Below are 14,333 nucleotides of genomic sequence, written 5' to 3' on the forward strand. Positions count from 1 at the left end.
TCTTCTTCTGTCGTTCTGGAGTGGAAGCAGCTAGTGGCTGCTGTTCGGTTGAGAGATTTAGCGAGGGGGCCTTGTAGGGTCCACCCTAGGCGGGTCTCGACTGCTGCAGGACAGCCTCGGGGGCCTGTATGGACCCGGTCAATCGGGACTATGAGTTCTGCATGGTCGGAGCCTATCAGCAGGGTCGGGGTAGCGCCGTCTATGAGCGGGATAGGTAATTGGCGCAGGTGCACATATTTATCCATCAACTTGGTGACAGGGTAGGTGTACTGCGATAGTCCTATTTCTTGGCTGGTGAAAGCATTTGTAATCTTGTACCGTCGCTCTGGCTGCCCGTTTGCTGCGATAGTGAAGGAGACATTCTCGCCCTTTATCGTCTTTAAATCTCTTCTTATTGTCCGAATCGTCATTTCGTTCTTGCTCCCCCGCAGTCCCAGCTGGGTCGCAGCGGAGGCGAGCAGAAGGGTCTTCTCTGACCCGTCATCAAGGACGGCGTAGGTGTCCATGACTTTATCTTGGTAGCTCAATGTCACACGGACTACCTTTAAGAGCACTTGGGCTCCGCTGCTGCTGGCGGGGTCAATGTACATGACACTTGCCTTGGTGCCGCTCCGTGGTGCAGGTGTAGGCCGTCTTCCGTTACTATCGTGTAGTATATCTAGATGGGCTCCATCGCACCGGCTGCACCTTTTCTTTAGGCGGCATTCGGCTGCCATGTGGGGCCGCGCACATCGATAACAGCGCCGGTTGGACTTTATCCATTGACTCACTTCTTCCGCATTCATCTTTGTGAATAGGTCACATTGTGACAGCCAGTGTTCTTTCTCACAGTAGGGACACGCTATCTTCCACTTCTCTTTTCTCGAGGGGGTGCTGTGACTCTTACTGCTCGGTACTGACTCTGATTGGTGCATGACAGTCACCGATCTTCTTCCATCATTTATTCTCCTGGGTCCCTCTCTGGAGCTTGGCGTGCTCCGCCCAAATGTATCTAGTCGTAAGCTGCTGACTTCTCTCGCCAGGAAGTCGGCTAGATCAAGGAGGGATGGCTCGGGGCCGTTGGGATCCCGATAGTCTCTCTGTCGCCTAAAGCGCTCCTGTCTTGCGGGTGGCAGCTTCTCCAAAATCCTCTCGACGTTAGAGTTGGCGTATAGCTCGTGCATGCCCTTCTCCCGTTGCGCTCCCAGCATCCCTACCAGGGACTGCATTTTGATTGACAGGTCGTCTAGTGAGCGATTGTCTGTGGCTGGGGGTAGGCGATCAATATGCCTTATCTCTTGGATTACGTAATCCCATATACGTCCATATCTCTGATCCAGCGCTGCAAGGGCCGCTGTGTATGGGGTCGAAGAGGTAGCATAGGCTAGCGCTATATTGTGCGCTCGCGGTACTTTCAGGTGCTTCAGTAATATTGCATACTTGTGGCGTTCATCAGCGACATCCACCATCATTGTCTCTAAGCACATCCGGAGCTCCGTGTACTGTGCTCGACTCTCATAGGCGAAGTCTGGGAATGACGGTGTGGCATTGTAGGACGCCGTGGATGGCTGATACATCGGCGAGCGTTGGGGGAGAGACCTCCTGGGCGAGTCCCCTCTTGCGCCTCGCTGTGGGCTGGTACTGGCAGGGTACCATGGCCCGCTGGTCCAGGTGCTATTCCTCGGGGCTGGTCGTGCGTCGTGCTCACCCGTGAATAGAGTCGGGGGTCTGTAGCGCAGCGCCGCGGGGGTATAGCCTGGACTGTATGGGACCTCCTGGTCCGGTGGAGTACTGTGCTGTCGTCGGGCTGGGTTCTCCTCCTCTCCCTCTTCTTCCTCTATCAGATCCTCCAGATCCTGTAATCGTTTATTTAGCTTCTCCGCAGTGTATGCCGCTCCTTCCTTGTAGCTGGGTCTCGCTTGGACCGGTCTGTGAAGGGGGTCTGCGGGGGGTATAGGCTCGGTCTGTTGGTCAAGTTCAGGGTCGCTTGCTCGTTGAGGAGACGCTGCCCTTGACTGTTGTCTCGACGAGTTCCTTGAACCCCTGGCGGAAGGAGAGGGTGTTGCCTTGCGGATCAGCTGCTCCATTAGCTGCGCTTGTAACTTGTCGCGCTCGACTTCGCGCTTGGTGAGATCTGCTTCTCTTTGGGCACCGGCAGCGGCGCGCTGGGCGTTGGCCCGGTCTCTTGCCATATTCTCTTCTGTCTGGAGGCGTCTCATCTCCAGGCGTGTGCGCTCTTCTTCGCTCCGTTGTTGCGCTTGGAGGTGTTCGCGCTCGCTGGTCGCCTGTGCTTGGAGACGTTCGCGCTCGCTAAGCGCCTGTGCTTGGAGACGTTCGCGTTCGGTAGAGGCTGTCAGGCTGACGAGGAACGCCTGTTGTAGCATCCTCTCCGCTTCGCTGGGGGAAGGCGGTTGTGGAGGTGAGCCGCTCCTGCGTGAGCCGCTCCTGGGGGTACTCGTTGGGGAGTCCTGGAGCTCTATTTCTTCGGCGCTCTCCTCCTCTTCTTCCGTGCAGAGTTCTCTCTCTGTAGGGTTGTCTTCCTCCCGGGGCTGGTCGGGGACTACTTCTTGGGTAGTGGCGGGGGGTAAAGGCATGTCAATTCCCTCCTGGTCCCCACCGTGAGCTTGGTCAGTTACATTAGGACCTACTAGGGCCTCTGTGGTCGGGGAAACCTGGTCGTTAAGGTCAGACATAATTTTACTTTCTACTTTTACCGCGTTTACCGTTTGTCGAAGGCTAGGTAGTTGACTGACAGTGTAAGCCTCTAAGTACTGAGGTGTCTGTCGTCTGCGCCGCGGGCGTTCTAGGTTAGGAGGATCGTTTTGTGGAGTGTTCATCATAGGCCATTTCGATATTAATAACACTATATTAATATTACACTAGTTACCCTCCGGCTCGAAGGACCAATTGTAACTGAGGGGTACAATTCCCTGACTGTATTGTTAGATATGATATTTAATACCACTACCTCTTGTACTTTAACTTCTGGCCATCCAGTACATGATATAAGTATGATGAACACTTTCCCACCTGATGAAACGAATCCACACAAATGTACCAAATCGAAGGTTTAATATAGCAAAAGGTATATACAACGTTCACTTAATTACATTTATGATTTGAAATATGAAATATGCACTTTTATGGCAAATGAGTATTCGTAGGTAAATCAACATTGAATGTCCAATCTCTGGTTACGCAGGGAGTAAGTATACAACCTGGAATATTTAGGAAACGATAGCGATGGTACTTAAATGATTATAGCTGGATACACTAAGGGGGGGGGGGGGTGTCCCGCTGGTTGTAAGACAGTAGGAGGGGGGGGTTAGAGAAGCCGCTGGCGGTATCCCATCTGGCCGACGGTGTCTTGGGAGAATCCAAAGTCTTGGACACGGTGCCCACAGAACCTCGGTCCGCAGACGAATACAGCTGGACCCTCTGTGGACGGTAGCTGCCGGTCCACAACGGAGAGACGTGAGGCGACCTCACTGGTGTAGAGCGCCGTCTCACCTGGAGTCCTCTCCGGGGAATAATCAAAGCACCCAAAGCATAATCCAAGCCGTGGAAGGCTCGCCGTCGTCCGGGTAGAGTAATCCAATATACAGGTCCAGTCGCTCTTGGCCCGGAGCTCCTCGGATGCAAGCACCACTAGGGGTCTGCCCAGCCTGGTTAAGCGTCCAGATAACGTCAGAAACGATGGGGGTACTGATAACTTTAGAACTCTAACCGAACGATGCACCATACATAAATAGACTATTATTAGCTTAATAGAATACGTCCAACTCGACGGTATAGTGCCAAACTATGACTATTCAATTATTAATCTACACGATATCTCAATGCCTATTCTGGGCCAAGTAGGCCTTACTACACCACACGTGCGTCGTGGGGAGGCTTTTGCGTCTGTCACTCTGTTGGAGGGTAAAGAACTGGACTAAAAGGAAGTTCTACTTTACTTGCGCCATATATATATGCGCTATGAACAAATAGTACCATTCGTATTTCGCCCGACATATTCCTGCGCGGAACCGGGGCTTGCCACGACATGTTAGGCGGCACGATTGAACTTGGACCTAGGGGTATGGCAACCTGGCGCCAGGTTCTCGTCCAATGGTAGAATGAAACTATTATGGGCTGTTTAGTAGACTAAAGGGATATTCAGTGCATATTGTACAAGGAATATACAGGGGATATCAAACGATATACAAATACAATTAAATATATATATATATAAATAAATATACATATTCGGTTTAATCTGATCCTTCACAACAATTATCATCTAAGCAAGCAGCGTCTATAATTTCCGTAGTCGCATTTCTCGGAGACGCTCTCTGATTGGCCAACGCCAGTATTTTCCGTAGCCGCATTTCTCGGAGACGCTCTCTGATTGGCCGACGCGGCGACGCCAGTACTTTTCCGTAGCCGCATTTCTTGGTTTGGCTTAGAGCAGGGCGATAGAACGCCAGGTAGTTTGCACTTTGCAGCTGTTGGTCGGATGCAGTCTGGACAGGTCAGTGACGGGCTGACGGCAAGTTCTTTCGACAGTTAAGCTTAGGCACTCTTTCAAAGTTGGTTAAGGTTAGAGTTTGTCTTAGAGCATGGCAATAGAACGCCAGGTAGTTTGCAGGCTGTTCGATGCTGTTGTGTTGTGATGCAGTCTGGACAGTGGGCAGTGGATATACATCGACAACAGTCTGGGACTGTGGGACAGTCAGTGGACTTTATCAAGCCCTCCGGCTGGACCACGTTTCAATTAAACAAAGTGAGTTAATTCTCTCTCTCTCTCTCTCTCTCTCTCTCTCGCTCTCAACACAGCGTGTTAATTTTGCAGCGCGTGATGCATAATGGCTGAATGAATGGTAACTTGTTTAAAATGACAAGATATATATGTGTTCATTATTGGATTGATGATCATACGTGTACTAGTGTAGTATGAATTAGGGGTGGACGGTATAAACGGTATACGGTTTAAACGGTATTAATTTGCTCTACGGTATGGATTTTGACTATACCGTGTAACCGGTAGCGCAGCTCTAAAATAGCAATGACGTCATGTAACCACAGCACGACTATTTCAATCGCATTTGCCCCTAAAAATAGATAGAATTAGTCATAGATAATAGATATGTGCAAACTGGAAAAAGTTATTTAGGAGGCTTCGCGCAGTGGGCGTGTCAACACGCAATTGTCATTTCATAATTGTAAGGTTTGGCTCTTTCCCCACCACGGGCTTCTTGAAGTACTGTGATGATTGGTCCGCTGCTCTCCCACTCGCTCTGTCCCTTTAAGTTTTCTGTTAATCATTTCTTCCCCTATTCACACGCTTCTTCCCAGAGACGTCGTTGATTGGTTCTCTCCCATCCACACGCTTTTCAATCACTTTCCCCAGCTGTCACTGCTTGTCAATCAATCAATCCCGTATTATTTATACCCCGTTTCCCCACTCTAGTTTTGTTGGATCGTTTTGATATTTCTCTGTTTGCATTCTCCGTTCCTGCTGCTGCTGTTTGCTCTCTGTGCTTTACCTCCAGGATATTCCAAGAAGCCTTCCTCTTGGACACCTTTTCCCCGTGGCGACGCGCTCGCTCCGCTGCTGTTCCAGCACTCATTACGCACTACGTCTGGGTGAGTTTTTTACTGACTGTCTTGATCAAATTCCGTTTTCGTGTGTTTCTATAACACTGAAGATTACCACCTTTTTTATCAGACAGTCACTCACCCAGCGATCGCCTTTTTGTTGTTCTCACTGGGATAATATTTTTGGGACTTTACATCTCCCACTGTGTGTTGTTCACACCGAAGATATTATTCACATTGGATTGTTTTTTGGACTTCACTCTGTGTCTATTTTTGCACCGAAGATATTCACTTGGGATTGTGTTTTGGAACAGTGCTCACTGTGTGTATTTACACGAAGAGATTCACTTGGGATTGTGTTTTGGAACTTTGCTCACTGTGTGTATTTACACGAAGATTAGTTCACTTGGATAACTTTTGTATTTGGGTACAAGTCACCTCTCCTGTTCTCCTGCTCGTTCCACCTGCACCCTTGTTGACTCGCTCCCTCTCTCTCTCTCTCGGTTCCGCAACACTTCGGAGATTCTGCCGAGAGAAGTCTGCAGAGCGGCTCAGACGTCAGCATCTGCTACCCCCTACTACCACCACGGGAGAAGCTGCAGAGCAGCAGAACATTTTCCCCCTTGCTTGTGTACCTGTCTTGTTTGACTTGACTATTCTGTGCTCATTAATTAGTCTCAATAAACAAGCCCTTGTTTTTGGCAACTCTGAATTCCTACTCTCTTGTGTCGTGCGTTTGGGGTCGGTGTCAAACCATAACATTACGATCCAACCAATATGACGACCCCAGCCGACACAGAGAGAGTAGTCACCTTGGGCATCGAGGGGGTGGTAAGGCGTGCCCTACGCTTCCATCGCGCTCCAGGCAATGTACCGGTTCATCATCTCTTTGTCCCCAACTCAGTCCGGTCCCGGGTCCTCCAGTGGGGCCATACCAGCCGGTTCGCCTGCCACCCGGGCGTTCATCGCACGTTCTCCTTCCTGGCTCGTCGATTCTGGTGGCCCACCATGAGGAACGACGTCAAGGGGTTCGTACTGGCCTGCGCGGTCTGCGCCCGCAAGAGAGTCAGCACAGCAGCGGCAGTCCAGTTTGAGTCAGCCAAGGAACACAGCCTACAGCTGGATGCGGCTGCTGTACAGGGACTCCGAGAGCAGGTCCTGCTTATTCAAGGGTCCCTGGCTGCTCTGGCGGGACAACAGTCAGGTATTCTCGCTCAGCTTCACTCGCTGAGCGACACCGTTAATGCCTTACTTCCCTCACATCCTTCAGGAGCATTCCCCGCAGCCCCAGCAGATCCCTCACCTCGGGAACCCCGTCTCTCCGTCCCACGGCTGTTCGACGGCAATCCCGAGGAGTGTGCCACATTCATCATGCAATGTGAGTTGGTTTTCCGTCATCAACCAAGCCGTTTTACTGCTAGAGGGTCCCAAGTGGCCTATATGACGAACTTGCTTTCAGGCCATGCTGCCCAGTGGGTCACTTCCTCCTGGGCAATGGAGGCAGATTTTGTTTTTTCCTATCCAGACTTCGTGGCGGAGCTCCGCAGAGTGTTCCACCATCCAGCCCGAGGTCTGGACCCTGGAGCCCGGTTGGGGACCTTCCGACAGGGGAGCGGCAGGGTAACTGACTACGTCCTGGAGTTTCGACTGGCGGCGGTGGAGAGTGGATGCAACGACCCAGCACTTCGCCTAACCTTCATGAGTGGGCTCAGTGACGCAGTCAGGGACCAGCTCGCGACCCGGGAGGAACCTGATTCCCTCGAGGACCTGTTCAGCCTCGCCATCCGCATCGACGGACGCCTCCAGGAGAGAAGGCGTGAGAGATCCCGACGGGGACCCCCAGACGCACCCCCCGAGGACCACGACCTCGAGGAGGATTTCAGTACCCCAGAAGTACCCCCCGAGGACCACGACCTCGAGGAGGTTTTCTGTACCCCAGACGTACCCCCCGAGGACCACGACCTCGAGGAGGTTTTCTGTACCCCAGACGTACCCCCCGAGTACCACAACCTCGAGGAGGTTTTCAGTGATTCCAGGGCTCAGGTTTTTCCGCCTCGCCGGCCTTACGACTGTGCCATCGACCGCCGCTCAGGGGCTCCCTTTCCCCGCGGCCGCCTCTACAGTGCTGACCGCCCTGCCCCCTCCGTGACTGGTGGGTTTGTTCCCTCCCGAGCCGTGACCGAGGAGGAACCCATGCAGCTGGGACGCAACCGCCTTAGCCCGGCCGAACGGGAGTCCAGGCTCTTCTCCGGCCGTTGCCTCTACTGTGGCCGGGGTGGACACCGTGTCTCCAATTGCCGTGCCCGGCCAAGAGGACCAGGCTCGCCAAGACCCCGGGAGATCCTGGTGAGCCGTCTTTCCTGTTCCCCCACCCGTGCACCACCCAACCGTCTGGCGGACGTCACCCTAGCCTGGGCGGACCAGCGGGCGACGGTGGGTGCACTCATGGACTCTGGTGCTGAGGGGAGTTTCATGGACGTTGGGTTTGCCACCCGGGCCAACATTCCACTTGAGGACCTCGAGAGGCCCTTGGAGGTCTTCGCAATGGATCATCGCCGCCTGGCTGACGTCACTCAACGCACCTGTCCAGTCCTTCTCACCGTTGCTGGTGACCACGTTGAGAGGCTCCAGTTTTTCGTCACCAGCTCTCCTCTTGTCTTTGTGGTCCTGGGCAGGCCCTGGCTCGCGCTGCACGAGCCCCACATCGCCTGGTCCTCCGGTGCCATCAAGGGGTGGAGCTCCTCCTGTCGTGCCCGGTGTCTTCAGGTGCCGTCCAGCCCCCTCACCGGGTCCCTGTCTCCGGCCTCCCTCGCCGGTCCTCTGTCCCCGTGCCCGGCCTCCGCTGTCGGGCCCCAGTCCCCGTCTCCGGCCCTCCTCGCCGGTTCTCTGTCCCTGTGCCCGGCCTCCACTGTCGGGTCCCAGTCCCTGTCTCCGGCCTCCCTCGCCGGTCCTCTGTCCACGTCTCCGGTCCCCCTCTCCAGGCCTCTGTCTTTGTCCCCCTCTCCAGTGCCCCTGATCGCCGGCTTCCTTGGGTCCCGTCCGAGCAGGCCGGGGCCGTGTGGGTCGCCGGGTGGCTCCCGTGGAGGGGGGGGTACTGTAAGGTTTGGCTCTTTCCCCACCACAGGCTTCTTGAAGTACTGTGATGATTGGTCCGCTGCTCTCCCACTCGCTCTGTCCCTTTAAGTTTTCTGTTAATCATTTCTTCCCCTATTCACACGCTTCTTCCCAGAGACGTCGTTGATTGGTTCTCTCCCGTCCACACGCTTTTCAATCACTTTCCCCAGCTGTCACTGCTTGTCAATCAATCAATCCCATATTATTTATACCCCGTTTCCCCACTCTAGTTTTGTTGGATCGTTTTGATATTTCTCTGTTTGCATTCTCCGTTCCTGCTGCTGCTGCTGTTTGCTCTCTGTGCTTTACCTCCAGGATATTCCAAGAAGCCTTCCTCTTGGACACCTTTTCCCCGTGGCGACGCGCTCGCTCCGCTGCTGTTCCAGCACTCATTACGCACTACGTCTGGGTGAGTTTTTTACTGACTGTCTTGATCAAATTCCGTTTTCGTGTGTTTCTATAACACTGAAGATTACCACCTTTTTTATCAGACAGTCACTCACCCAGCGATCGCCTTTTTGTTGTTCTCACTGGGATAATATTTTTGGGACTTTACATCTCCCACTGTGTGTTGTTCACACCGAAGATATTATTCACATTGGATTGTTTTTTGGACTTCACTCTCAGTGTCTATTTTTGCACCGAAGATATTCACTTGGGATTGTGTTTTGGAACAGTGCTCACTGTGTGTATTTACACGAAGAGATTCACTTGGGATTGTGTTTTGGAACTTTGCTCACTGTGTGTATTTACACGAAGATTAGTTCACTTGGATAACTTTTGTATTTGGGTACAAGTCACCTCTCCTGTTCTCCTGCTCGTTCCACCTGCACCCTTGTTGACTCGCTCCCTCTCTCTCTCTCTCGGTCCCGCAACACTTCGGAGATTCTGCCGAGAGAAGTCTGCAGAGCGGCTCAGACGTCAGCATCTGCTACCCCCTACTACCACCACGGGAGAAGCTGCAGAGCAGCAGAACATTTGTCCCCCTTGCTTGTGTACCTGTCTTGTTTGACTTGACTATTCTGTGCTCATTAATTAGTCTCGATAAACAAGCCCTTGTTTTTGGCAACTCTGAATTCCTACTCTCTTGTGTCGTGCGTTTGGGGTCGGTGTCAAACCATAACAATAATAAACACATTATGAACAGCAAGTTTCAATTTCAGTTCCTGGCATTTTTAACCAGTGGAGAAAGGTAAGAGATGTCCCTATCGTTTTTCTTATATGAATTATTCTACGTTAATAAAACATACCTGGTGATCAACTACAGTTTGCTGTAAACATTATGATATGCGTGTAGTGTTATGATAACGAGAGGACGGGAGGACGGCTGCAGCAGTGGATTTGCGAATAGCATGCAGCTGCAGAGCCGCAGAGCCAGCGGCGCTTTCAGGTCTCACAGGCCCGCTCAACAGCGCCCCCCCACCCAACGGCTGAAAGCTGTGACCAGACCTGAAAGCGCCGCTGGCTCTGCGGCTCTGCAGCTACATAAGACCCCTACGCTCCTCATCTTCGAACTACACACCCTCAAGACCTCTACGCTCTGCATCTTCTAACTACACACCCTCAAGACCCCTATGCTCTGCACCTTCTAACTACACACCCTCAAGATTCCTACGCTCTGCATCTTCTGGCCACCTCAGACCCACTCCTATCCGAGCTCCTGGGGGGTCATCAAAGAGAAGCAGGCTATTCTCAGTCCCGCTCCACAATGGCGGAACAAACTCTCTGTTGTTGACTCGTTGACTGAAAACACACCTCTTCAAACAATATCTCAAATAATAATATTTATAATAATAATAATAATAATCTTCTTACTGAGAGATTACTCAGAGATGTACCCCTCCCACTTGTTGTTGTTGACAATTTGTAAGTCGCTTTGGATAAAAGCATCAGCTAAAATGTAAATATGCGTAGTCAGGCCCGGACTGGCCATCGGGAGCACCGCGAGTTTTCCCGGTGGCCTGGCCTGCACAGATGATGTAGTGAGGGACTCGGTGTAGTGAGGGACTCGGGAGAGATACAGTAGAGCGAAAGTCAATTAACGTTGATGTCAAGATGGACAGTGGAAGAAAGAGAAAGGGTGGAGGAGAGAGGGATAAAACAAAGAAAAAGAAAGGCCCTTACAGGAGATGCTGCTAAATCCGGCAACATCTATCAAATGTTTTCTTGCACCAAGGTCAAGGAACAAGCAGGTTAGTCAGTGATAAAAATAAACCTGTGGATGTTAGGGTTACCATGCAATGCATCATATCCCCTGTCAAAAGCTCAATGTTAAATCTGCCAAGAAACAAATAAATAATTGAACCCTTGTGTAGGAGCCAAAGCTATATATTTAGGTTATTGTATTATATGAATGTTTATTATGTTTATTTGTATAACTACATTGAAACGGGATTAGGAATATTGATTGGATTTAGATAAAGTCATTGAACCGTCTTATTTGTCATAATAGAACATTCTAGAACATTTGTGATGTCAGACTATGATGTCATAATCAAACATTCTAGAACCTTGGTGATGTCACCGTATGATGTCATAACCAAACATTCTAGAACATTTGTGTATCTGTATAATAGTCAACAATTCTATGATTTTGAGAGGTGCGCAGAGTGGCGGCGTCTGCGTCCGCCGGAACGGTGCAACGAAGACATGTGCAGGGGTAGTGGTCGGTGGTGGGAGGCGAGCGGAGTAGATATGGAGGATCGGAAACAGGGAAGACCTCGCGATTGGTGGCCCCGGCCTGTGAGCGGCTGTCCAGGGTATTGGGAGGATGGTGATGGAAGTAAATGGTGTGATGGAAGTAAATGGTGTGAGAAGGGCGAGGAAGATAGCGAAAGGGAACAGGCAGATATGGAGCTAACGACCGATAACGGAGAGGGAAGTGAGAAGGAGGCCTCGGAGATGGTGGAAGACAAAGGGAAGGAGTCGGATGGTGTAAAGAAGAAGAAGAAGGAAGAGGAAGAACGGGAGAGGGAGGAGGAGGGGTGGGATACGGTGAGGAAGAAGAGGAAGAAGCGGACGGAGAGGAACGACAGCGATGGGGATAGTGAGAGTAGGGGGGAGGAGAGGGGGGGAGAAGGGGGGAAGAGGAAGAAAGGGGGGGACGATAGCTCAAGTGGTCCGGGAGACGAGGGTGCAGGAAAAGATGTGGCAAAAGCGGAAGTGATCCATATAGTGGTCAGGCTTGAGGGGGAGAGGGATGAGAGGAAAGTAGGTAGGCTCGAGTGGCCCAAACTCATTGCCGAGCAATTAGGAGAGGTAAAGTACGTGAACGTTTTGTGGGATGGGAATCTGGCCGTAGGGTGTGGTAGTGAGGGGCAGGTGGAGGTGGCTAGGGAGATGCAGAGCATTGGGGGGGTGGGTATAAGTAAGGTGGCGAGAGTAGGGGAGAAGAGGGGGGGGGGATGTAAGGGGGTGATAGTTGGGGTACCGGTCGAGGTTACAGTAGAGCAGCTGGTGGAAGAGCTAAAGGAGGACAGGCGTAATGGCATAGTTAAGAGTGCAGCAAGGATGAAGAGGGGAGCGGAGAGGGCAGTGACGGGGACGGTAGTGATTACGTTTGAGGGTGGGGTTGTTCCTAGCGAGGTATTAGTAGGGCGTAGGATGTATAGGGTTAGGGAATTTGTTCATAATCCTCTTAGGTGCTATAGGTGCCAGGGGTTTGGCCATATAGCTACCACGTGTATGAAGGGGATGAGGTGCGCTAGGTGTGGCGGGGAACATGAATATGGGAAATGTGGAGAGGGAGTGAAGCCGAGGTGCTGTAGTTGTGGTGGGGAGCACAGTGTAGCGTTTCGGGGGTGCGAGGTGATGATGAAGCAGGTCGCGGATCGGAGAGAGAGAAGGGAGGGTAAGTTGACGTATGCTGGGGCGGTTAGCAGGGCAGGACAGGGGAGCCAAGAAAGGGTGCAGGGGGTTGAAGGAGGGCATTTGGCAGTGAGGGTAGAGCAGGTGGAAAGAGACAGGGGAAGGGAGGAGAAATTAGGTATTGTGGCCTTCGTGGCAGGGGTAGTTACTGGTATGGCAGAGGTTACGGGTAGAACAGAGATGGTGAAGATGATTGTTAGGATAGCGGTTCAACATCTGGGATTGGAAGGTCTGGACTGGAGGGAGGTGTGTGAAGAGTTGGCTGAGGGGGCTGCGAGGGACAGGGCTGCGAGGGACAAAGCGGCCCAGGATAAGATAGCAGGGGGCAAGGAGGGTCCCGCGGAGGGGGGCTCAGACAGGAAGTAGCAGCAGTAGAGGCACTCCAATGGACAATGTAGTTGATGACGGGGTCCAGTAGAAGAAGAAAAAGAAGGTGAAGAAGGAGAAGAAGGAGAAGAAGAAGAGCCCATAAAAAGAATTGCGGAGGGCAGTAATACGCCTCGATGCGTCTACTCTGCCGGAAATTCAAATAAGAAGAAGAAGAAGAGCAGCAGTGTGCATCTTGAAACAGGGCTGAACAGATAGACTAAACAACATAGACTGGCGCCTGCATTTCTCAACCAAGGTGCCAAGCCTACCGTTTTGCTTGGAACGAGCCGGCAAGTTGATTTACGGCTTTCCAGTGTGGAGGAATTTTCATGTGTCGAGTCGGCAGTGATTTTGGAGACTGGGAAAATAAATTTTTCTTATCTTGTAGTAGTGATGTGAATATTTAGGAAAGTAGCTTTAGGATCACTTCTGTAAAAGAAAGACTTCGCTGTGGAAGAGAAATAAACCATTTGGATATCTTTGGTTTACACTGGAGCGGCTGTGGACATTATTTTTCTTTATCAACGAACGTACTACTCACGACTAAGCAACTTTAACCAGTAGAGTGGAACGTCGGCCCTCATATTATGCAGCCAGTAACGTTTGTTTTTGTCCTGCTGTGTCACTGAATCCAATTGCTCCTTGAGGAATCTCGTCGTATAATACCTCTCTCAGAGTGACCGACTAGCTGTCTCTGTCATTTCTCTAACGATGAAGTTCCAGTACAAAGAGAAGCACCCCTTTGAGAAAAGACGGTCCAAAGGCGAGAAAATAAAGAAGAAGTATCCGGATAGGGTCGCTGTAATTGTGGAGAAAGCCCCCAAAGCCAGAATAGGAGATCTGGACAAGAAGAAATATCTTGTCCCCTCTGACCTGACAGTGGGCCAGTTTTACTTCCTCACTCGGAAAAGAATCCACTTAAGAGCGGAGGACGCGCTCTTCTTCTTTGTAAACAACGTCATTCCACCCACCTCAGCCACCATGGGACTGTTGTATCAGGAGCACCATGAAGAGGACTTTTCCTCTACATTTCCTACAGTGATGAGAGCGTGTACGGGGACAGCCAAAGGGAAATCTGATCCCACCACCATCACTCCTGCCCACCTCCCAAAGCCCTCCACCACCCATTGAAATATTAAATCCAGCTCAGCAGCCTAGAGTTCCCAGAGTAAATATGTCAAATGCACTTTCACATCCCCCCTCCCACCCACTTAAAATCTGTATTTTTCTTTATCAACGAACGTACTACTCACGAGTAAGCAACTTTAATCAGTAGAGTGGAACGTCGGCCCTCATATTAGTAACAAAACTCTGTTCCAAGAGGAAAAGGGAATCAACACAATCTACTGGAGCGCTGAAAGAAGGATAAGAACAAAATGTCGGAACCTACAGACCCCCCCCCCCCCCCCCCCTTCCTCTGCATT

At 51.4% G+C, this 14,333-nt stretch overlaps 1 pseudogene across 1 annotated transcript; it reads left to right on the forward strand.

Annotated features, from left to right (window-relative positions):
* The first annotated feature begins 13,620 nt into the window (after positions 1 to 13,620).
* On the forward strand, positions 13,621 to 14,100 carry LOC311239720 (gamma-aminobutyric acid receptor-associated protein-like; annotated as a pseudogene). The gene has a single exon. The product of its transcript is annotated as a gamma-aminobutyric acid receptor-associated protein-like (transcript).
* The last annotated feature ends 233 nt before the right edge of the window (positions 14,101 to 14,333 follow it).

This window comes from Notolepis coatsorum, assembly GCF_963971535.1.
Source record: "Notolepis coatsorum genome assembly, chromosome: 13".
Lineage (NCBI taxonomy): Eukaryota > Metazoa > Chordata > Actinopteri > Aulopiformes > Paralepididae > Notolepis > Notolepis coatsorum.